The 26,222-nt window shown below is 35.6% G+C and overlaps 1 protein-coding gene across 2 annotated transcripts in view; it reads right to left on the bottom strand.

Moving 5' to 3' along the window:
• The window catches only part of Cntn5 (contactin 5), a 1,025,091-nt gene that overhangs the window by 798,084 nt on the left and 200,785 nt on the right, over positions 1-26,222 (bottom strand). For both annotated transcript variants that reach the window (XM_028763352.1, XM_028763353.1), the window contains exon 2: positions 2,404-2,541. The gene's annotated coding sequence lies outside the window, so the exon portion shown is untranslated. The remainder of the gene's footprint in view (positions 1-2,403; positions 2,542-26,222) is intronic.

Below are 26,222 nucleotides of genomic sequence, written 5' to 3'. Positions count from 1 at the left end.
TGCCAATTCTGAAAATCTATAACCCCAGAGCCCTAGGGGCCCCTCTCTAATGGAAGGAACACTCCCTGTTGGGCCTGGGTCAATGACTGCTAGAGACAGTTGTGTAAGTTACCAAGGGAAGTATTTTATTCTCAGCAGCTGAACTCAGGACCCCTTTTAATATGGGTTGAATCTTATAATGGCTTAGTTGGTCATGTCAAGATGAACTATCAATGAGTCCCCTGGATGTTTTTAGTGGTTGCAGAGACAGATGACATGCAAGTCTGTGAATGAAGAGGACTTTACTTAATGTGACATTGTCACCCAATCTCTTTAGACTTATCCATTCTAATTCACTTAAGCCTCTTTTGAATGTTCAGTACAACTTGTCTGTTTAGAGCATTTCAGTTCTACTGATGTGCTTTTCAATTAGTGGCTCAGAAAATTAGCAAGGGTGACATAAACAGAGTGAACTGTGCTCTTCCAAGCCAGGATTCACAGCTTCCCTGCTCAATGACTGCAGCTCCAGGTCCTCATTCTCAAACCTCAGTGTAATAATAGGTCAGAAAATGTCTCTTCTCAAATCCTGATTAGAGTTCTCTTGACTTCCACGAATTGAATACATTTCAGTTGGCACCTAAGACAATGTACTAGGTAGCAATTGCTCATGACACTCCCAGCATCTTGTTGTTAATATGTGTGGCATAAATCTAAACTCCATTTTCACCCATGTGTAAGCAAGCATTGGATTCTCTCAGTCCACAGCAGCTGTATGATATTCTCTCACTTTTTCTGAACTTTACAGATCATTTATTTCTCTCCTTGCCAAGGTGAACTAAGGAGCCAGGATGCAATTTAACATTCATGGATATTTCAGACATAGAAATATAATATGAGGTTTGATTTACTAAAATGTTCCTAAGCTTAAATTAAGTAAAGTAGTACACAGAAAAATAATACCATCCCATAGGTTTATATTTGTAGAAGAAATATAGATAGCAGAACTTATTTAACTTTATTTTGTATCTGTAACTTAATCTGAGATTATTCTTACAGAAGGCCAAATTATGATGACAAAATTTGTGTTAAAGTCTTCCTAATGTTACAACAAAATGATCTGCTAATTTATGGGAAAGCTGTGTCTCTCTCCAGTGATTTGTAGTCTTGTGAAAAACATTCTGTCAATTTCTCTGTCAATCCTCTGAGTTTCCTATTTACTTTTTTTCTTTTGTAAAGAATAAAAGTCACTGTTACTTTACTTGACACATTTAATTGATGGATATATGTAGTTAGGGTTTACTATCAACAGATGAACTGTTATAATTTACTAGAGTTCATGAAAGTTTGAGGAAATATAAACTTTTATAGAACAACTCTCCAGAATTTGCATGTCACTCTCAAAGTCTAAAGTTAAATTCCTGAAGATGACACCTACACTTTCCCATAGAACTGATCTTAAGCTATGTCACCTCCCTGCTTCTATTATGCACTTGGAGATTTTGAATCTGTAGAATAGACTGGGGGAAAAAAGCCTCTACTATATTGAATCAATTTAACAATTAGGGAAGGTAAACCTTTAAATTAAATTGATATGATACCTATTTTATAAACAATAAGACAACAAGAATAATTCATTCTCCGTGTATTTCTAAAACTTTCATACTGATTATTCAAATATATATATATTGACACTGAAACAGAGCATGCCCAGTAACGTTGGTTTGAAATAGTGTGTTGGTACCTACTTAGTTATAGGTATTAAATATGTGTTTATTCATGTATTTTAAATATTGCAGGATTCCATTTTAAGAATCATTACTAAGTCACACAATAAGTAGTTTCACAATAAACAAGCATAATTAATATTGAATGATATGCATTTATGAGTGCCATGCAAATAAAACAATATTCTTGACAAACAGCATGCATCATCTTTGTGCAGGCGATGCCTAGCTGGCTCTGGTGGACAAGAATGCCTCTCTCTGCCTGTGACTTCCTGTTATCCTAACTTAATCACTTTCTTCAAACTGAACAAACCAACAATTGCCAAATCCTCCTGCCAGCAAGTCAGACACTGACTGCTAAGATAGAAAGGCTCAGGGTCACACCAATTTGGGGCTACCCTTTTCTACCTTTCATGCTCACAGCAAACCAAAACCAAACTAAAGTAACTGTGTGATATTTTGACTACAAAATTTCTGTGATATCCTAGTGCTTATTTATACCAAAATGAAGGAAGTATATTTAGTTCAAACACAAAATACCCACTCAATTTGGGCACATATCAGTCATTAGCATATGAAGGCAGCCCCATGAACGAGAAGCTGCAGAAATTACACACACACATACAGCTTTCTTGCTCTGGGTTGCAGTTAACATCTATTTTTCCAATGAAATTTATTAAAGTGAAGATAACAGGTGTACCTGTTTTCTGAATCACAGTCAAAATCACACTCTTCAAAATGGCAGCAGCTTCTGTAAAGTAATCCTTTTGTGGTCTTCATGCAGAAATGATGCTCGGCAGGACTTGAATGGCATTAAATAGCAATCTTCTAAAAATTCCTGTGGAGAAAATGTTGTGAATATGAATAAAAATAATTCTCTGATAGGTTTTCAGTTAATTTAAGCCCATATTTTTATTAAACATTATATGTCATGGCTCTATTTACTTATGCTTTGAATCTCAATATTGACTCATATACACAAATGATGATACTGTTTTTAATGTGATGTATTTAACTAGCTGAATTTTCTTACATGATTACAGTAGTGAAGATTAGCACATCCCTTTATATGCACATTTTCACAATTCCTCAGTTTTTAAGAGATACATTATATTTTATGCTATCCTTATAATTTTCAAAGTTTTTATTTTGTATTTTATTTATGGGATTTAAAACCTAGTAAGTAGTTGAAATTTTGAACCATTTAGGTCACCAAGTCATTGGTTCTCTGGTGAACTTCAAAGAATTTGCATGTATGAGGTTGTATCTATTTTGAACAATTTAAGTGAAGTTCACTCTTAAGTAAAATTCTCCATTTAATGAAATTATTTTTGTTTCTATAATAATGCTTTTGGTAGACTCAAAGTGTGACAAGATCTGTAATCAACAGCTATCAGGAACTGATGTGGTAGTTTGAACACAAATATCAGTAGCCCAGAGACATAGTCAGGGTCTATATTCCTTTGTTCATTTGAGTCAGGAGGGTTACCTTTTATGTTGTAGTTAGACATTCTGCTTTCAAGTGATCAAGTATGGCCCATCTATCTTAAAGAGATCTGCTTTTTACCCTCAACTGATTAGTATATAAACCATATCCAGAAATAGTTTCACTGTCATCTTCAGAATGATCAAAGAAATGTCTGAGAACCTGCCAAGTTGACTCAACATTAATCACCATATATTCTTATAGCTGTACACTCCTTCAACTGTCTACAAATTAGTTTACATAACACTATGTTCTACCAAAGTCAATGGCTGCCTTCACTTGCATACCTAGAATTCACTCATTTCTCTTTCGATACATTGCACACCTACTGGTCCTGGCCCTTTTGAAAAACAATCATCACAGTCATTGGCTCCTTTTCCTCTTTTATCTCCTCTCATAGGAGCAGCCATTTCCCTAGTAGTCAAAGCTATAGAGTTTTCAGCCTTTCTAGACTTCTCATTCTCCCTCTGTATTCTATTAGTTTCTAAATCATATTGATTGGTGCTATGTAATCTCAGCTCTTTTTCTCTCCATTCCCAGTCCTGCTGTGGTCCAAGAGAGCAGTTTTATACATTGCCATTGAGTCAGCCCTACTAGCATCCACAATGACAGTGTAGACTGCAAATCAGAAAATAGGAGAGTGGGTACTGATACTTATTAGCATGAACTTTTATTTATATGTACTCATGAATTTACTTATTATCAGAACTTTTATTTGTATGTACTCATAAATCAAATTCATTTTAATATATCTTTTCTTGATTCTCCATTGCATCTTATGTCCTATGCTACCTACTTAAAATTTAAGACTAAAAAAGCCAAGGATGCTGAGCTTAAAAGAAAGTACGATGAGCACCCAGCCAGTTCTAACACTGTGTGATGAGTTCTGTAACAGTAGTTCTACTACAGAACAGGTGCTATGACATCCAAGGATTGCTTTTAAGTGACTATTGAATTACCAAAGATTACAGTCTACAAGAACAAATTATAAACAGAAAAACAAAACAAAAACAAAAAAATCCCAAATGTATGTATGATCATAGTTGTATTCAGAGAGATGAACCAAGTCATGTGGTTACGGATATTATCTGATATGTTAAGAAAAATTCAAAAGAATTATTGAAATTAGTGCTAATTATAACACTAGTTTACAGACTTATGATAAGTTATTATAGTTTATAAACCACATCTAGATATATTAGCGGAGGTAAGTATAAACCCAGTATGATTCAGTAGATAAGGAATGTTGATTTCCAGAGACATAACCACATCTAGATGGTTGCAGAATGGCTGATTCTTATAGTCTGTAAAAGCTCAGTCCACTTCCTTCCTCTGTAGAAACAGGGCAAATATTTCACCATTTAGGGATGGTGACCATCACTGATCTTCCACTGAGGCTGGGACTGTTCAGATATCCAACTGATGTCAAATGCCCTCATCTCTCTTTGCAAGGGTATTCAAAACCATAAGTGTTGATTATCTTTTGTTAACCATTTATGATGTGCAGTCAGTTTTTAATGATACCAGGTGGGCCATCCTGATTCCAGATTAACTACCTTCCACTCACATGATTTCTTCCCCAGCTTGCTGCCACCTGTCTGGTACCAAAGCTGCTCAACTGTGGAAGCTGACAGCTGGTTCTTCAGTGGGGAGTGATGGGAGCAGAAGTCAGGTGAAAATGGTTCATTAGCAATGAGATGGAAAAATCTGCAGCCTCCCTGAGGACATCTTGGGTGATGTGTCTGCCTCCTAATTTACTGGACAGAGAGTGAATTATGAAAATAAAATAAGAATTTTCAATAGTTTTAGGGGTTCCTAGGATATGATATCATCATCCTTGACATACTGATTTATCTTTCAGCTGAGATTTCCATTTTGATATGAAATATAACAGAGAGGCTGAAGATAAATTCTCTGATAGCTTGGTTTCACAGGGTGTTAGATAAGAAGGAACCCACACTGGAAAGTTGGCTCGTGAGATTCTGGTCACTCACAGACTGTCTGAGGTCCCATAATTCCTTCAACTCTAGTCTTCAACAACATGTCAAGAGAACAGAAACTAAAGCCATAACAATTTCACCATGCTTGTAGACTTCTTTCTTTTTATGTCCCATTTCCTTTGATTTATTTACTGAGAATTACTAAGATTAGTAATTAAATAAGTAAATAAATAAATAAATTATCACAGTAAATAAATCTGATCTATCTCTCAGCTGTGGGCTTTGAAACTGTTTAAGTCTCTTTCAGTTTTGTGCTAGAAGGTTTGATGTCCCAGAAACAAATCTTTATATACTTGGAATTATTATTATTTTATACTTTTTTAAATTAAATGTGGGCCCCCACACATATTCCAAGACGTATGTGTTGAAGCCAGCAGCCAGCTTGCAGTAGTCCTCCCTGCTTACCATTTGGGTCCAGAGGATCAGGTTCTGGTTGACAGTCTTAGTGGCTTGTTCTTTTACACATTAACTATCTTGCCAGCTCTTGAAATAAAAATACGGTGCTTTTATAAATGATATAAAGGTACAATGTCCTGAAATTAGGATTTTTGCAAGAACTTCACATCTGCTTCACAGCAGTGTGATTTAATCCTTTGCACACATATATTCGTACAGGAAGTCTATTGTCACAGAATACTTCCCATTCGCACAGAAAGTCCATTTTCAGTTCTTGAATCATTCACACACATAAACTTTTTAATAGTAAATCGATTATCACAGAATATTTCATAAGTAATCTTAAATTAGAGAGATAAATTACACTTAACTAATGACTGTGACTAACAGCCTGGTTGGTGTAGTAGTACATGTCTCTAATCCCAGGCAGAAACAGGAGCATTGCCCAATGTTTGAATCTAGCATGGTCTACATAATGAATTCCATGCCATCGTGGGCTATTTAATGAGAGGCTGACTCAAAGAACAAGTAAACAACAACAAAATCTTATTTCTAAGATACAAATCATAGCAACACTAACAGCATAATTAAAAAAAAAGTCCCAAATCCTCAAACCAAAACCAAACAGAAACAACAACAACAACAAAATTCCCACCAAAACTGCATGGTGGCATTTTCTTATGCTAGAAACACACTGATACAAGAATAACTCTTGAATCAGACCAGCAAAATCCCAAAAATAAACTTTTCTAAAGTCTCTCCAGCCCTTTGTCATCTGGACTCCCCTTTCACATGTGTGCACTTCTTTCTGGCCCTTTTCATTACCTGGTGGCCCTGGACTCTGCCATTTATGACAGCCACTCTAAGTCACACTGGTAGGTCTGCCACTATTAGTTAAGAATTCTATTCAAGTTCAGTGTAAGTAGAATTTTTCTCCTATAATCCTTGGCATCCTCAGTAGTGAAGGTCATAGGGCTGTCTGTAGCAGACACTCAAGCCAAGAATGAATTGGTTGTTGAAACATTTTATTCACAATACCATGAACTCCCTAACCATCCCTGTTGCTGCCATGTGTCACCCTTTTACCACATGTACCTTCTAACTAAAAAAAGAGTCTTTTTTATCTCCATAAATCCAATAGCACAGAACAAAACTGCTTTTCTGACATAACAAATCCGTTCTCCAAGAGAAGCAGCAGATTGCAATGAGTTTAACAGGCTTAGTTCTCTGCAGAGTACTAGAGTCTGTGAGGGGCTCCAGGGCGGGGGAAAGGTGTCTCTCCGCCTGCCCACCACAGGCACACAGCTGTTAGCACTTCTGGTGTCAAGGCACAAAAGTCAGGGAGGTATTGGTAATGAGGTAACGCCCATGGAAAGAGGGCCAGCGGCCTGGCCTCATGCCAGGGTGGAGAGTCATTTAGCTCTAGGCTTCTGGGAGCTGAGCTTCTGTTATCACCACCCTCTTCAATTGCCCCTAACTGAACGAAGGGATTTGCTTCACATCATGAAATAGAAGCATGTTCCTTGACTGTTCAAAGGAGTCATTTTTAAAAGTGAAGACTAATTGGGCTAATTTGGCTGTTATGATTTAGCTTTCTGTAATTCATAAGGATATAAACTATGGGAGGAAATGGTTTGAATTAAAATTAATTTTTTAATCCTCTCCTGCAAAATTATCTCTCCTTAAGAACCAGAATATATTTGAAAATTTTCAAATGCAGATGTACAAAAGTATTTATTTTTGTAGCTCTATGAGCTACATACTTAAAAAAACTTAAAATATTTCAGAAATAATGTATTTATGAAACTCTTTTAATCCTTAAAGAACACAAGAACAGTTTGGAAAAAATGTTAAGACAATTTTACTTTCTCTTTCTTTCTTGGGACCATGGTATGATTTATGTCCTAGCTATAAGAGCTAAGAGGCATGTGGACAATGCCTTTCTTGGGGATGGGACATCAGGGATTTGAATATTGGCAAACTGCCTGGCAGCATCAATGGTTGTATGATCTGCAGACATCATCAGCTTCAGCTCAGAAGCTGATTTGGTAATCAATTTGTCAACATCTACAGAAGGATGTCAGTAGCCTTGGAGCAAAACATGTAGATTCATTTCTGCAGATGATCTGCTACCATCAGAAAGTAATATTTATTCTAAAACTGCCTTAAAACATAGTTAAAATAACAGATACTGGGGAATCACTTTATTAAGTCCATTATTCAAGTTTACACACGTACACACACACACACACACACACACACACACACCTTCCTCTAAGATACCCAAGACACTTCTTGCAATACTCATTGTATTGTCAAAACTTGTTAATATTGTAATCAATCTTATAATAGAAAGAAATCAGGCTGCTATAATGGTATGAATCAGTTAGAAAACTAGAAAAAAACATGGAAGGGTGAAAAAGGGACCAGATGGGGGGATCTTAGAGTGCCTGTGACATGTAAGTGAAAAAGACTATGGGAGAGGAAGGGTGCAAGTGTTGTGTGTGTATGGGGGGGATGATAGCGGGAGAGCAGCCAAGCAGGGAAACTCTAAAAACAATGGATAAAAATGCCACCAAAGCTGGGTAGTGGAGGCCCATGACTTTAATCTGAGCACTTGGGTTTGAGAGACAGATGGATTTTTGTGAGTTTGAGGCCAGTCTGGTCTGGTCTGCAATGTGAGTTCCAGAACAGTCTGGGCTATTACACATAGTGATCCTGTCTTGAAAACACACACACACTCACACACACACACACACATACACACACACACACACACACACACGCAAGGTCAGAAGGAACCCTATCACTTTATGTAACAATTAGGAAGAATGGAAGGAAGATGATAGTTACATTTAAATATATTCATTGTATATTTTCTCTTTAAGTTTATTGCTATAAAATGTGTTCTCCTGTAATCATTTAAATTTGAACAAAGCTAATACACACGCACACATATATACACACATACACACACATATATATTTGTATGAAGAAGTTAAGTGCACTGCCTCTTGTTCCTAAGGGTTAGGATTAAAGGAATGGTGCACCTCCACCACTCAGCCCTGGTGGCATTTTCATCTATTGCTTTGCTGCTCTTTCCCATCATCAGCAGACCCCACCCCATACACACGCAACACTTACACTTCACAATTAAGACGTTAACACCAGTAGTATCATCTGTAGCCTCCTGTCACAAGGAGTCTTCAAGATGCAGCTTCTGTCTCTCCATCTAACCACCCTACTTACAGGGAAATTTCCCATACCTCACAACCAGGTTTATTTTCACATAATTTATAATTCTTACTTTTCAGTATTATTTATTTTTCTGTGTCTTTTTCATCTACCAACAACCATGCAAAGCAAAACCATATAAAACAAAACACCAAACTTCCATCTTGCCACACTTATCACTTTATATTTTCTGCTGTTTTGTCCAATTGTTACTAATTCTGGGATTTCGACTCAAAATTAGGAGCCAATTATGGCTTTCCTTTCTGCTTCCAACTCTGAGTTCAACATAGTAGTTTGCTCAAACAATAAGGTGGAAGTTGTCTCCTCATAGCCATCCATGTCCCTCACTCTGATTAACTAGGCTCATACTTGAATATAACCTCTTTGTAGCTTCCCATCTACAAACCTGCAGTGGTAATTTTTGAAAGTAAGTGTTTGAAGACCTCTCTTTTCCTAAAAAGAAAAGATGGAAATCTGTAATTAACTGTTTAAAACATTTGCTCCCACTCCATTATCTGATATCCTCTCTTCCCACGGGTTGCTTTTGTTATTTTGTGGCTTATGGTGGATACATCACTGTCTCTGGGATGAATAGCAATATCTTCTTGCCACTCAAAATGTAATATGCAAATTCTCAAAGTAATCTCTGTTTGAGGGCTTAGTACAGATGCAGACCTGTGGAATCAGTGCCCATAAGAAAACAACCCCTTGTCCATTGTACACCACCCAGGATGAGTCTTCAAAGACACCTCTCCCAGCCCACGGAGTTGGTCATGCCCCTACAAAAAGAAACAGCCCATAATTATATGCCTTCACCACGTGGGTCTCTCTTCCCATCAACATCAGGTCCCACATCTTCCCTTTCCCCTCTTTGTCCCCTGTTTTTTTTATTTGCTATTTTTTAATCACCACTGTAGAAATATAAAAGTCTTACTGCTATGCCAATCAGCTGCTCTCACTCCTCACTGTGCTCTGGCAGCTCTCTGACTACAGGAAGAATTATGTTTCCCTCTGGACCAGACAGTAAAGCTCCCACTTTTACATGGAGGGGTAATAAGGAAACAGCAATATTAAAGATTTTTAACTTGATCTGGGTACAATGAATTAAGATGTCACCCTTTAGTCCACTAATATATATTCACACAGTGTGATGATTCAAATAAAATAAAGGGCTGGGGAAACATTTGAGACATTAAGATCATTTACTACTCTTGCAGAGGACCTGAATTAGATCTCAGAATCAATGTTGGGCAGTTCACTACCATCTATAAACACAGGTCTAGGCACATGGTGAGTCTGACATTAGGGACACTTGCATCCTTATGTACATATCACAAATACACATTCATACATAGAAAGAACATTAACAGTTTTAAAATTTAAAAATATTTTTAGAAAATAAGAGAGCTCACATCCTTGTGTTAATGAAAGGAAATTCACCTTAACAAGCATGCTCATCACCAATCAAAGCCAGATGGCATAAGCCTACTATGAAAAAATGTGATGTGTCCATAGTCATGGGATGAACGAAATAGCAACCTTCAGTGTCCCTATTGCTATCAGAGCAATGCAAATTTAAACTGCAGTGACATTCCTTCTTGCCCACCAGGATGACAGACAGTAAGAATGTGAATGTCTCTGCTTTTATATGTATATCTATCTTCAGCTTTTTCTTTGGCTTTTTTTTCTATTTTTTTTTGTCCTATTCTAGTTTGTTTGGTTTTGTTTTATCTCATCTGTCTTTATTCTCTTTCTCGTAAAGACTATTGTTTTCTAACAAGACACAGAATGGTGTGGGGTTCGATGGGAGGAAAGGTGAAGGATGGATTTTGGAGTTGCTGGAAGAGGCGGACCATGATCAGAATATATTGTGTGAAAAGAAATATATTTGGAAAAAATAGAAAGAAAAAAGAAAATAAATAACCATAAACCTGGGAAGGATGCAGACACCGATGGTGGGAAGGTAATCTATTCTACTTACTATGGAAGTCAGTATAGAGGGTTCTCAACTAACTAATAACATATCTCCCACATGTTCTATGTGTGACACTCCTGACTACAGAGCTACAGGCCACTGAGTTAACACATCACAGAGATACATGCATACTGATCCTTACTCTGACACTACTTAAAATAGGTGAGTCACAGAACTAAGTGGGTGCCCATTGAGAGAGGACTGGATAAAGAAAATGAGATTTCAAATAACCCAAGATAAAAAGAAATGGGTCATTTTCAGAAAAATGAGTGGAAGAAAGCATGTAACAAGTCACATCAAGACTAGTGTATCTCAGAAGACTGTGTACACACACACTCTCTATTCTGGGTCTAAAATCTTGTATGTTTATATGAGGTCATGTTTGTGGAAAGCAGAAGGGAAATTATCATTGAAACACAGGCACCAATTGTGGGAGGAAGGAGATGCCAGGGCAAGAGGAATGTGCTGGTCAACTGTGTTGGATAAAAATGTTTTTATACAACCCTCTATGTGCAGTGATGACTACACACCAATTTTAAAATTAAAGAAATAGAAATCACCAGAAATTAATACCTAAAATAAGCAAATAAATAAAATGTCTAATGGGGACGGATTTTGAGGATCACTTTCCTCTAGAAATCTCTGTTTATATAGTCATGACCCAGTTTTAGAGGAGCTTTTGAAAACTGAATATATTTTGGTAGTTTGAACTGTTGAACGAACACATGGACATGCCTCATAGGGCTATTGTTCAATCTAACTTGTCACATTAGTTATACCCCAAGAGGAAAGATAGGTATACTTTTGAAACTATCATAATTCACTTTCTCTTGTAAGTTTTCATTTCCTGGACTTGGAAGTTTGCTTCTGCTATACATGACCAAAAGGCCTTTCGTCTCCCTTGTGTCTAAGCCCTTTGGTAGTCATTAGAGTTCAGATCTACATGTTCTATCAGGCTTCTAGAGAGCTTTGTGCCTCTCCATTGTCTTTCATTAGGAGCTAGTCTATGCTCCTCATAGAATGATTTTTTTAGGAACAATTCTTTATTTAGTCAACAAACCCAGGGCATGAATAAGACTCAAAAATTATAAAATAATGGCAGATTTTCCCAAGTATATGAATATTACATTAAATTTTTGATTGAAAATTATGAGAAGCCTTTCAAAAAAAACCTTGATTTTTCTAAGTACTTTTGCATTTTCTTTTTTTTTTAATTATGTGTCTTTGTGTTAGTATGTATATATGAGTACAAGAACTGTGTAGGGCAGGAGAGGCTATAGGATCCCTTAGAGTTGGAGTTGCAGGACACTGTCAGCTCCTGGACACTTTTGTTAAGAATAAACTTGGGTCCTCTGAGAGATCAGCAAGTGCTGTTAGTCAGAATTTCCTCTCCAGCCCTAGACATAGCTTTTAAAAATATCCTCTGTAATCATAAAACACAATGTTACTGAATATTTTCTGTGTGAAAAATCAACCCCCTTTGTGAAAGAATATGAGAATCTTACCTCTGTTATCCCATACACAACCTGTGTTTTGTGGGAAGCTAAATTCAAATAGAAAGATTTTATAGAACTCTAAATTAGTCACCATATCCTGTTCAGCAGGTGAGAATTCTGTTGCTGTTTCAATGCTAACACCTTCTTAGCACATTTTAGCTTTCTGTGGAAGTTTTGAGTCTACAACAAATTAATGGGTGGATATGTTGATCTTAAGAATGAGGTATAGGTGTAAAGTTAATATAAACATCTTGGTAACAATGGACATGTAGATGGATGTGGAGTCATCTAGAATTCAACTGAAAATGGACAGATTTCCTGATAATCTGTTCCAGATACTGATTTAGACCTTGGCTTCCCTTAACGATTGCTAAAGTTTATTTGGCTCATGTTTGATTTCTAACCTGTTACCTTATTTTCTTAACAGTGTGCCAATGTTAGAGAACAAATAAAATCCAAAAGTCCTTGAGCCTTCTGATCAGGGGTTTTCATAGCAGCCAGTGAATCTGTCTCTGAAAGCTGAGTGATGTTATCTCAAGCTCCTCTCTGTGCTCTATTCTGATTCCTTCTGAGCCCATTCTACCAAGACCTTTTGTGCAACCTACTAACGGAGTGACTGTCTTCATTACAGTCTTAGTTGTTCTTTTTTGAACAGAAAGCATCATAGCTTCCATTTTCATTTGGTTACTTTGAGAACCAAGTTTAATTCAGATTCTTTTGAATTATACTAGAGTTCATGAGTAGAACAGTTTATAATATTTATTGAAAAATAATTTAATCTTCTTGAATGTTCTAAGGATATCTTAGTAAATATGCTAATTGTGTTTAATAGTAACCCGAAGCAGGGCAGACAAAGAAAAAGTGTGGCATTTATCCCTGGTATAAAAATCTGCAGAAGGCAGAGAATAGTACTGTTCCTAATCACAGCTGCATGACAGTCACTTATATTTTGCTTTGTTTGTTATGTTATGAGACAGGGCCATTCTATTATATAGTTCTTCATGTTCTAGAACCTGTTTTTCATCGAACCCGCTCTAAGATATGCTGGCTCTGCAAAGCACTCAAAGGGACCCACCTTCCTCAGTTCCAGAGTTCTGATATTAAAACCCTGTGCCACCAAACAATACATACAATGACTTATGAATGAAAAGAAAAACACTATCAGAGACTTCTCTATCACATGGATACAAGATATTTACTGTGGCTCATACATGAAGTGAATACTACTATGTCCACGAGAAGTCTGCAGAAAATTTAGTGCTGTGATCTCTAACACTAAGGGAACTTAACCTCAAACAATGATTAAAGGTTTATGATGAATAATGGCTCTGCAAACACATATAACAGAAGGTGAGAAGCAAGTTATACAAGTTGTCCTCTAATTCTTACATATGTATGGTGGTTCATAACCTCACAGTAAATAAATAAGTAGACAGATAGATATAAATTTTGAAAAAGAAGATGCCTAAATTCTCCATAATCCCTCTCCCTCTTTTACACACACTAAATAGACAACTGCTTGAGTTTTCAAAATAAGACATGATGTCTTTAATCTTGGTGCTTTACAATGAATTTTTTTTCAAAAGTCACTCATTACCTTTTTTTTGCAAAAGTACATATGCTACTGTAATATAAATTTAATTCCAACTTTGATTTGTTTTTGTCGGATTGATTTAAGGCAGGTCTTTGACTTTTACTGGGATTTAGTTACCAGAGGTCATATAATATATTTCATTTCAGGAGAGTAGTCATATCACAAAGAATGAATTGGTGGTACTTTGCTTCTGGCTAAAATACAATTTTATTCAATACTCACATGTTGTGCTATCTGTAGAGCCACTTTAAGCATTGTGAAAACCTACAATAAATTTGGCAAGCATATGTATATTCAGATATATGAGATAAGAAACAATGTTTCTCAATCATTCTTTGGAGTTTTTAGCACTATTAGAAAGGGGTAGATATTGATGCTTTATATACATGGGTATAAATTGAGGTAGTTATTTCTTGGGTGTATAAATACAACTTTCAAATTATTTTAAAATAGTTCAAACTTGAGAAATTTGATTATGTTAATTATACTTCAAATCTAGAGAAGGTTGCTGCTGATTATTGACAATTAACCAAGGAGTTATAAGGCTAATTAGTAATTGCCTAAATGAATTAAACAATGTGTACCATTATAATTATAAATTCTCAATTGTTCAGATATCATCCTCCAAGACAATGTTATGCATTATAAGCAAATGAGATTCCAGTGAAAGCTGCCACATCACCAGCAATGTCTCTGAGTCTTGGTCCAGGTTCTTATTAGTAAGGACAAGTCAGCCCATCTCAGACTGAGGACCTTTCCTCCCTTCTTCTTAGGCCCAGGCCTGTGGAGGGGCAGATGCTCAGGTTATCTTGTTACTGAGAGTTAGTTCAGGGTCTTGAGCATACTCTAAAGTCAACCTTTCTTGGAGGTTCATCTTATGACTTGGTTTTCTTGAGAAGAGACCTTGCTGTGTATCCATGTTCCTCTCATCACTTCCTCCCCAGTGCATAGTTCTTGGCCCATGGAAGATTGTGTTTAGTACCAAAAAATAAAAAATAAAAATAAAATAAAATAAAAAATAAGAAATAAAAAACAAAAACAAACAAACAAAAAACCCCAAAAACCAAAACAGAAAAGCCAACACAATTGAAAAGGTAAAATTTTTGTAATATCACAGAACTATTATCTGAAACATGTGAGATAGTATATAAAGCTCTATATTTACTAAATTCTTGAAAACAGATACAACACTGGGAGATATTTATTCCTCTTTAAAAGTATTTCACATTTAAAAAAAAAGAAAAGAACAAGTGCCCCAAAGCAGCCTTGCACCTAAAAACAAGCCACCAAATTCCAATGTTAGGAATCATTTAGTCCTCCAGGGGAGAAGGGGGACTCTAATTGCAGAAAGTCTTTTAAAAATGAAGGCATAAAACAAAAATTTCTTCAGAAAATCTGATAATTCTATGTTTACTAAATCTGTGAGGCATGAGTTCATGTGAGAATTCCACCACAGTCATTGGAAAAGCCTTTGATTGGCTGGTCTGGGCTAGAGGACCTACCATCCTCAGGATCAAGATGATGCTAAATTGTTTCTCTCTATAATCATTTTATGACAACAGCTTACCCCTGGCATGAGGATGTGATAATGACATTACAGGAAAACTAAACACAATTAGAGACTGGGAGTCTCTTTTATGTAGATATAAAATTACAAAGTTTAGAGAACTCACTGTTCAGATACAATATATCATGACTCAATAGGAATAATTCTAATTTTATTTGCTTCTTAACTACTAACCAACCTGTTATATTATTAGAACTTGAGAGGAAATAGAGTTTATCTTCATCATAATATGTGCAGGAAAATGACTGGCATAGTTCCATTAAAATGACCAATATAAATTGTGATATATTTATACAATTCTAAAGTAAATTCTATGGAAATATCCAATTGAATTAATAAATCTCATAAAACTCATAAAAGTATTTAGAAAAAATTGTCTGAAGCAATGCTTTGTATTTTACTATTCTACTTACATTAATTCAAGTACAGATAAAATGACCTATACTGTATTGGACAACTGTTGGCTATCTTGCTAAACCTCCCTTAAAAGTTATAAAAATAAATTAATGAAAAAAGTTAAGAAAACATTAAATATTTTGGTTGATTGGTGGTTACACTTGTCCATGTATTTTTCAAAGCTCATCAAAATGTACAATTATTATGAATAAATATAACATATAATGTGCCTTAACTTAAATAAATAAATAAATAAATAAATAAATAAATAAATAATGAACTGCATTATGAACATTTTCCAGTGTTTAACAATTGACATAGATTATAATTAATCCCATGACTAGACATTGAGAATGTATTATTGGAAGTGTAATTTGCAGTAATTTTAAAAAGATTTTGAATAGCATTATGGACAGTTGGACCTGTACTCAAGTTTTAATCTTCTTCATCCCCCATACCAAAGTCAGCCAGCTGAGGTTCTCTGCCGAGGCATTGAAACTTGGGTGTAATTCTGAAGAAGGGCACTCATTTGTGGCCTGGACTTGCCCTCTGCTGACTGCCTGTCTACCTAGGCCTGAGGACAAGGAGAGGAGACAAAAAGGGGCCTCATTTTGAGAAGGATTTGCTTTTCCTTGCTAACTAGAACCCGGACATATTGACTCTTCCTGAGATCTAGCAGCTTTCACTGGAAGTGCGTTTGATTATCATTCATAACATTTTCTTGTGGGCTGATATCTGAGCAAATGAGAAATTGTAATTATTATGGCAAACATTGCCAAATGTGTTTAGGTAATTACTATGTTGCCTTATGATTCTTCTGTTAATTATTAATCAGCAGCAGTATCTTCCTCTAGATGCTTTTAATAAATACACAAGTTGCAGTCATGCATCTGAAGTATCATTAACATTAATCCACTTGGTCAGATTTGAACTATTTTGAATGTAATTTGAAGGTTATATCTATATATCTATGAAATAATCGCCTCAATCAATACTCTACAAAATTTTCCCTAATTATTTTTAATTATTTCCTGTATATCATCACTAGGTAACTGAGAATATGTTGTATTATAGATTACTTTGAACTTATTCACTTTTTATATAATTGAGTCCAATATTATGGTCTTATTGCCTGAATTCCAGCAGAAAGTTCTTGAAAAAATATGTATGTATTTACAGTTAATTTCTCATTACTTACAAATAGTATTACACAAAGCAGTTGTTTATTACTATATAAATTAAGGTATACAGTTGGTAAAGTTGCATTCTTCAGACATACATGTGTATGATTTGTTTTACAACCTTTAATGTATAACTTTCATGCACTAAACTGGAAATATTTAAAGAATTTTGAAAATAATTTGGGCTTTCATAACCAATGGTAACTTAATATCCTCTATAGGTTGAGTTATAAGAACCAACTTGATCTCTATGCCCTGGCAGAAGAGATTTTAAAGACAGATATGAAGTAAGAAGCACCAGTGTTGATACAAGGAAGCTGGCATACCAACTGACATCGACAGACATGACAGGATCCTTAAGAAAAAGATGGCAACACTTGTCTAGTACAACCCAGGTATTTACATGGGAATGCAAATTAGACCCTTGGCCAGTTACAGGACTGCAAAAGCACAGGTGAAAACTACAGAAGTTCCTAATGCAGAATGGGGTAGAATCCTGCAATCAAGGGAAGAGTAGGAATCTATAGTCTGGAGAACCATTACTGGCTGTCCAGTGCTTTTCCAGAAAACTATGTAGCATGGAGTAAGGATAATGGTGTAAGACAATGTTTTATAATTTGAGAGTAAGTCAAAACCCATGTAGTGATTCCTGACAAACCTCTGGAGGCTTCTGGCATTGATGAGTGTACCAGGAAAAAAAAAAGACATCCCAGAGTTATGACACAAAAGCTGGAATCTCAACACTTTGTGTTTAGGACTTAAAATCTTAAGCATGCCCCACCCCACTACTAGATATTTAAAGAAACAAGAGGATATGAGTGATGAACAGTGACAAAATAGTTCATACAAAAATGAGGCAATGCAAGAATCTTGCCCCAAAAGACTTTCATCTGAGCTCTCACTATCATAATAAGGAAATAAAAGTCTAGATAGCTGATGAATAATCAAGTTCTATAACAGTTATTACACCTTCAACATCAAATCAGTACTTTAGAATGGGAAAATGTAATATATGGCTGAGTTAGGCAATCATTTCTGGGTTTAAATCAAACTCAGTGTTGCTAAAGATAATTGTGAAATTGAGGACAAGTCAATGAGAAATATGGAGAGTGAGGCTGGAGAGGAAGATACAAACAGGAGGAATGGAGAGTAATGAGTTCACCTACTGGCCAAGTCCTCTCTGGAGAAACACGGACAGCAAAAGGGCATACTAAGAGCAAAATCAATGCTCAAAGAGATGATGAATAGATGTTTTTTCTGTGTTGTTACTTCTATTCACTCTGCAGAAGACAATTGTGTTCTTGACTTTCTTTTCTTGTGGTACTTTAACAATTTTTTTCTTCTACAAGTTCAGAGTTAATTATTATTAATTGTAGTATATCTAGGGTCAGACTTTAGTTACAAAAAAATCCCAAACCAAACCAAACAAACAAACAAAAAAACAAAACAGCCTCTCAAGGACTTACAATATTTGGGACTTCAGAACCTAGCAGACTAAAATGGAACACAATATAGTTTGCAAGTATTTATCAAACATCCCTACCAAAAAGATTCTCTTCCTTTTTGTTCTTCTATTCTTGAGATTATTGCCTGTGGAAAACACTGGTCTTCTACCTACACTGAGAAAACAAATTGTCCTGTTATTTCTGTGCTTCCTTTACTTTAATGGAAGCTACTCAGTAACTCTTTAGCTATACGTTGCTATGACCCATCCGGAAACTGTAGAAGAGTAAAGGAAATATGTAATTCAAATGGAGCAAGAAGTTAGGATTTATGGTTGGTTCTAAAAGGAAACAAGACAACGCCTGCAGAGAAAGAGTGGCTTCACCATTCTCCATTATCCTGACAGTAAATTAGCTTTTCATTTGAATGTTACTTTCTTTCAGAGGACTTTGATCCGTTTTAAGTTGATGCAGTCGTGCATGTTATTAAAGCCAGGAATCATAAATTATTCCTTAAATCATTGAGTCTTGGGAAAACAGAAAGCCAGTGAATGACATTCCACTTGCATATTGATTTGGTTTCTGTGAAGCCTACACTGGTTCTGGCCTGTTTGGCTCCAGCAGGTCTAAATGCTTTCTAATTTGTTTGAAAATTGCGTGAAAATATCCCCATGGCCCTCTTGTAAAATATGACAGCCTGACATTTTCTTTAATTACAAGACCCGATCTGTTTAATAGCATAAAATTGGCCTCCAATTTGACAGGCCTCCCCTTTAAAATCAATGGTTAGACTCTAGGGCACCAGCTTGGTCATCAAGATCAATATCAGAAAAAATATAGCCTGTCAAGACCTCTCAGCCTTTTATTGATTCAAATGGGGAGCTGCTCACAGACTGAGTAATGGTGCTAGTGCTCAGATCCAACAAACACAAGCTTCTTGCTTGAGTTTCAGTTGTGGGGAGGAATCAGTGCTAGATAATACAAACAGGAAGAAATTATTCAAGACACAGTAGTAATAGAAATCTGTGTTTCCAGGGAAAATATAAACACACATTAGCACACTTTCAAGTATTTATCTATTTTTTGAAAAAAAATATATTTATATATTTTATCTTGATCATAACTACTACCTACTCTTCCCTCCAACTCCATGGCACCTCCAACACATGCTTCACAGTATCTTCCTTTCATGTCCTATATTTGAAAAATAATTTTCAATATTTAAACATGACATGAAATGTATTAACTTTGTGCTTCTGAAGAGAAAGAACAAACCGAAGCACCGTGTATTTCTCTGGAAAGTTCTTTCATTGGTATTCAACAAAGGAATTCACTAAAAAAAAAAAAAAGAAAAAAAAGAAAAAATTTACGCAGAAAATGTTGTTTTTTCTAGGTTAGTGTTCAACAAGCACATTGCTATCTTGTAATTACACTGGGGCAGGCCTTGGTTTTCACACTCAGTTCGTTGAAGATCTAGGCTGTTGTCTCAGAGAAGTTGCCTAACTCTAAGGAAAGAAGTACCTATCTGTCAGTCAACAATACTTAATGCTCTACTTCATTAGTACTTGAGATGATAAACATGGCAGCCATATTTTTTATTTCTTGCATGAATACTGACAAGGATGAATGCAGATTAAAACAAACAGAATTGGAAATTGAAGGTGGCTTCACAAAGTGCAACTATCTATCAAGTAGATACAAATAAAAAAATGAAAACTTTTTGATCTTTGAAAACCTTACACAGAGTGCTGCTGATCATCCCCTTGCAAAGCATGTAGTGACCATGACAGTAGCCATGGTGACATGGCTATTTCAGTACAATTAATCTAATGTGCAGATAAAGAGAATTTTATATCTTGAAGAGAATGTTTCTCAACAATCCATGTCCTGTGAAAACTTGAACACAATTAGCAATAACCTGTGAATTCATTATTCTGGCGAATATTCCAATGAGTGTCTAGTTATCAGCTGTGAGGTTGGATGCTTTACTTCCTTTATCTGCCTTACATTTTTATGTGTTTATAATTTGTCCATATCTATGTATGTTATTTGATATATGCCTATATGCTTTGCAAATGCACATAGCCAAAATGTATAATTCTATAAAGAAAAGAAATGGACCTAGTAATTATAAGTTAATCTTCAACCATAAGTGTGCAGAAATTTAATGTCTTATCTTCAGCCACTTAAATGTCATTTTTCTACTGTGGTACAAAGCTGGATACACTTTTGGCTGTCTTGGAGAACAAAGGTAACTCTTTTCTCTAATTAATTATACTATGGGCTCCTGAGCCAAACTTTGAATAAAATTTCAACATTTCAAGGGAATGTATGAAAATTTGGATTTTTTAAAAAACATCATTGTTTTTATATAGATAGCTGTCAAAGCATATTAGCAATCCAGGGTGAGCAGAATTGGCAAACTTCCCTTACTCACTGAGGAAGGTGAAGTGACAAAAGCCACTTGCAGTGCCATTGAGTCTTTAAGTTGTCACTTTACAAGACAAGAAGTCCTTTTTTCTCCCTTTTCTTGCAGGCTAGATATAACAGGCTGATGAAATATGGAACAGTTTTTAATATAACATATCAATAACAAAGACCCAGAATTCCCTTCCTTATTATCATAAATTTGAGGCACCAATAACCCAGAAACTTTCCTAACTTTCAAAATCCTTACTTTTCCTTCAATTAAAACTTTACAGACCACCAATTTTCCTTGCTAGTTAGACTGTAGCATATGTTACTGAGCAGTCTTCTGTTAGGAGAAAATATTAGGAATAGAGAATAATTTCCTCAATCTTTTTAGTCTTACAGACTGCTTGATTTGTGTATTTACTTCCACAAAGAATTTGGTGATGAAGCCTGGCTGAGGTGCAGTAATACTTGCTGTGATTTGTTTTGTTTCTGAGAGAAGGTAACACTTTGCTGCTGAAGTTATGCATTTCACTGTTTTAAAGTTACAGTCAATCCTCTGAATCAGACCTATTAATGAAGTTCATTAACGTGTATACTTAGGGGTCACTGAATAGGAAAAGAATAAGTGAGATAACTCAAAATTTTAGCTCAGATTCTTGAGCTGATGGAACTATTATCCAGTACTGAGAAATCCATTTTTTCTCATGGCCAACCTTTCTACTGTGTTAAGTAGAACGTAACCACAGCAATAGTCAAAAGCGACCTTCAGTTCTTTGTCTATCTGGATTAAAGAGTTTTATACTAAACAACAGTTAGTGCTCACCCTATATCCCCAAAGACACACTTGAATGATACCCAACATTCTTTTATTATTACTACTATTATTATTATTTAAATTTTTCAGGGGGTTACAGTCCAATCTTTATCCTCCTCCCGGTTTGCCCTCCAATTGTTCATCATCCCATTCCTCCTCTTCTGTATTCAAGGGAATGTCCCTAACCCAACTCTCCACCACTTCCCCAACAGACCTGCCCTCTCCCTGGGGCTTCAAGTCTCTCAGGCTTAGATGCATCTTATATCACTGAAGCCAGACCAGGTAGTCCTCTGCTGTATATGTATTGGGGGGATCATATCAGCTAGGATATGCCCCTTGGTTGGTGGCTGAGTGTCTGAAAGATCTTGGAGGTCCAGGTTAGTTTAGACTACTGGTCTTCCTATGGGTTGTCATCCTCCTCAGCTTCTTCCAGCTTTACCCTTATTCAACCACTGGGATCCCCATTCTGTCCATTGGTTGCATATCCAACACTCTTAAAATACAAAAGGATCAAAATCTTTAAACTACAAACTATATAAAGCTAAATTTGTAATGGGGTAAAATCCCTCAAATTATAGAAAAAGCAATTTTAAAATTACTTAGAATAACTTTGATTTTTCACAGTAGTTACATTTTGATAAACACAAAACCAGAATACAACACCTTCCAGAACACTTTAAGTGATAGAATAGTAGTAACAAACATTTTTGTAAGCATATCTATTCTGTTGTAATTGAGATGATTTTTCTGAGTATGATGTTTACAAACATAGTCGCATATTCATAATGAATAGCTCAAAATTAAATGTATAAATGTATGTCATTATGACAAGTAACTATGCCCATGTTTATAAATGAGGTCAAGTTAAACATCATGGCAGGGAAGCAGTGTTTGAGGCTATGAACCCAAAAGCCGCCAAGGTCTATGTCATATATGTGTTTCTCAAAGAGTTGAGATCTCCAGAGACATCTTTTTAATCCATAAAGATGCACAAATATGACCTCTCTATATATATTGAGGAAGTTTTGTTTTATAAATTCAAAAGGTAATCAAGGTTTGAACAATCCATATTCAGGGGTCAAATTTGCAAACAAAGCCAAGAAAGAAAGTATCTCTGAAGTCTGTCTCGAACTCATGCCTCCAATGAAGCTAGCATAAATGTCTAGGAGTAGACACACCTTTTTAAAAGTAAATGCTCAAATCCATGCCAGGACATGGCTAAGCAGGTAAAGTTGCTTACCATATATGCTATGAAATCTGATTATCATCCTAGAACCCAAGTTCAAAGAGAAAAAGAAGTGACTCAACAAAGTTGTCCTCTGTCTTTCACATACGTTCCAGTGATACCCCAAACATGCATGCATGCACACGTGCATACACACACAGAGGCATACACAAGTGTGTACACACATGCACACAGGTTCACAGCAACACACATACAGAAACACTAATGAAAATAACAATAATAATTAATAATATAATTGCATTAATAATACAAGTGCTTAGTACGTAGCTATATAAGTATGTGGGCATCTTCTGAGCAGTGCCTCTGTGTTGATCCAGCATGTACCTGTGGACAGGCACAGATTTGGATGAAGAAATTGGTGACAGAGTACCTATCTCATTGCATTTCTCTCTATCTTCCCTGTACATGGGTGTTTTTAAGTCATCAGTAACTGTGTTGGCATCACCAAGCAACTATGACTTTTACTCATTAAAAGATCTTGTAATTTCCTCTGCTAGGAGGGTACCAGTGAAGACAAATGAAACATTTTGAAACTGTCTTTCATCATGATTTTGTGTCTGTCAGATCACTTCCGAAGAGTTAAATTGTCAGCATCTTTACCTTGCTTTTCCCATGGATGTTAGTATTTGGGAGAGCTGAGGATCAGTTATTAAACATTCATATTTTTGTTTTTTATGCTGTAATTTTGAAGTAACATAGATTTTTGGAATTGTAAACCTTAGGGTTTTTGATTTCTCAGCATTTTAAGATCTAGAGTTACATACACCAAGGTTGCATCCTTTGGGAATGTGACTATCATTGATGCAAAGGAGAAAGCCATCTTCCCAAAGTAACACAGTGAAGCTGTTGCAGCAAGGCTATGACAAACAGCAACAATAAATCCTGTTTTCACTGGATAGCAGGGAATTTGATTTAAAGTGTCAGCATTAAATAATAACTACAAAAGAAAGGATAAGATGGCTGGACACCCCTTTACCAAAGGTAACAACCTGAGTTAAATCCCAGACAAAGATGGAAGAGGAAAACTAACTCTCAAAAGTTGTCCTTTGAGTTCACTGCACATTATGGTAAGTGCACTTGTGTGTATGTGTGCATGAGCAAGTGCCACACACACAGGCCCTTCACACACACTGCATGTTAAAGGTTGAGGAAACCCTCCCATTATGGACTGAAACCTGTATCAATGATATTGTTGAATTTTCTAAACCCAAGCTTGAGTTTAAAATTTCATTGAATAGACTGAAATCAGTCATGAAAAAAACCTCAAACATATTTAATCATTTTCAGCATAAATATTTTTTTCATGGTACTTGAAATCATTTGTAACTGATGTATTTAAAGAAAGCTATTTATATCCTTCAGTGATATATATGCATATGTATGTATATATTACATATACTACATTACATATATATTAATATATATATATTACTACATTATATATCAAGAGGTGGTAAGAGCTCTTGGGGTTCCAAGGGCTCCTTTGGATGGGCTCATGGTTGGTAGTCACATTCAGGGTTTCCATTTTATTACTGTAATTGTGAGGACATTCAGAGGTTTGGAATTGTAGAAATTGATCAAAATTGTATTCTTGCACAGTTTATAGAGGCCATGTTTATTGATGGAAGAGGTTAGAGAGAGAGAGAGATGATTGTGAGAAGATGCATCTCAGACCTTCTTACTTCCAGGAGTGCCCTGAACACTGAGATGGAGACTGACTGCATAGCGGAAGTTAAGACACATTAAGAACAAACAACCTATAAAGCATATTTCGTATGCTGAATTGATGTCTCTTTAATGCTCACATCAACTGCTAATTATGTAAACTATTTTATGTGGCATATTAGAAAGATGTAGAAATGTGATTTTGTGTGGAGATAGGGATCTACATCCAAGAACTCCTGAGGGCGAACCAGAAGGCTTAGCTCTTCTTGAGAGGATCAGTGGAATCAACAGACCCATATACAGCGGTGTGTTGATTAGAAACTATACTGATGTAAAAGATGATTGCACAGACCACAGAACTAATGGAGTGAGGTGGAGATGTGCTGGTTCCTTCTGCACCAGCCTGGTAGGGTGAATGCTTTCTTCACACCCTTCACATCATATTTGCAGATTCCAGTGCCATCAGCTAGCATAATGTGGCTCACAGCCAAAGTAAGAATCTGGAGCAGCAAAGAGTGCCTCTCAAGTATTGTGAGCATTGGGATTTTCTAGCTAAAGACAGAAAACAGCCAGCTGGTACTCAATGCTACCATTCTGAACTTTGAGGAGGGGTTGGGCTAACTTGTCTACTTATTCCTTATACTTTAATGCATGTGTCATGTCCTATCTTTGGTAGGTCACAAGCTGGATATAATTATGTTGTTCTTTAATAATTTGCCCTAATTTGCATTAAATTGCTTTGAAGATAAATGTATCTCAAATTTGTAATACTAATTAATAATTGTACAGTGATCATCTGCTTCAAATCATGTGTTCTGTTTCTAAGTTTAGCATCTAATATTGTAAAATTCTATGGCTTTCAAAAACAGGATTTAAAAGGTCTAGTGCTTTAGAAACTGATGAAAACAACAGCCTATATTAATGAAGATACCTGATATTACATGTATTATTAGCATTTAAGAATTTAATCACTGTTAATGTATTAGGAAGACATGTGGAGATATATACATATATCTATATCTCTCTATATAACATATATATATATGTATATATACATTGGATGCAAAGAAATAGTATGTTTTATGTCAATGAACAAATTAACTTAACACTATGAATAATGACTTATTTATATAATTTTGTTTTATTTTTTATAAGGTACAAAATTTTATATTAAAATTTCTGCCTTTTTAATAGAAATTGTTTTGTATTTAAGGCATTTGGTGTGCTGTGTATACTTTAATATAAACACAGAAGCATATGGAGTCCTGTAAAGCTTCTTCTCAACAGTAACTGGATATTCCATAAGCTACATTACAGCAAATACTAAGCAAAAGATATCCACATGAATTGGGATACTATCCTAAAGGATGTTTATTATCTACTTTGCTTAAAAATCTTCATAATTTTTAAAAATACAGTTTAGTCTCACTTTAGAATTTCCATCTTATTTTGTAAACCTGAACAACCTTTCTATCTATCTATCTATCTATCTATCTATCTATCTATCTATCTATCTATCTAATGTATCTCTTAACCATCTTCTATCATCTATCGATATTCCTCCTTCCTATCCATCCTTTTGTTCTTGACTGCTCTTCCTCCCTCCCTTTTT

This window comes from Grammomys surdaster, unplaced genomic scaffold (assembly GCF_004785775.1).
Source record: "Grammomys surdaster isolate TR1022 unplaced genomic scaffold, NIH_TR_1.0 138, whole genome shotgun sequence".
Classification (NCBI taxonomy): domain Eukaryota; kingdom Metazoa; phylum Chordata; class Mammalia; order Rodentia; family Muridae; genus Grammomys; species Grammomys surdaster.
The sequence above is the reverse complement of the archived record's forward strand: the minus strand, read 5'-3'. Positions and strand labels throughout refer to the sequence as shown.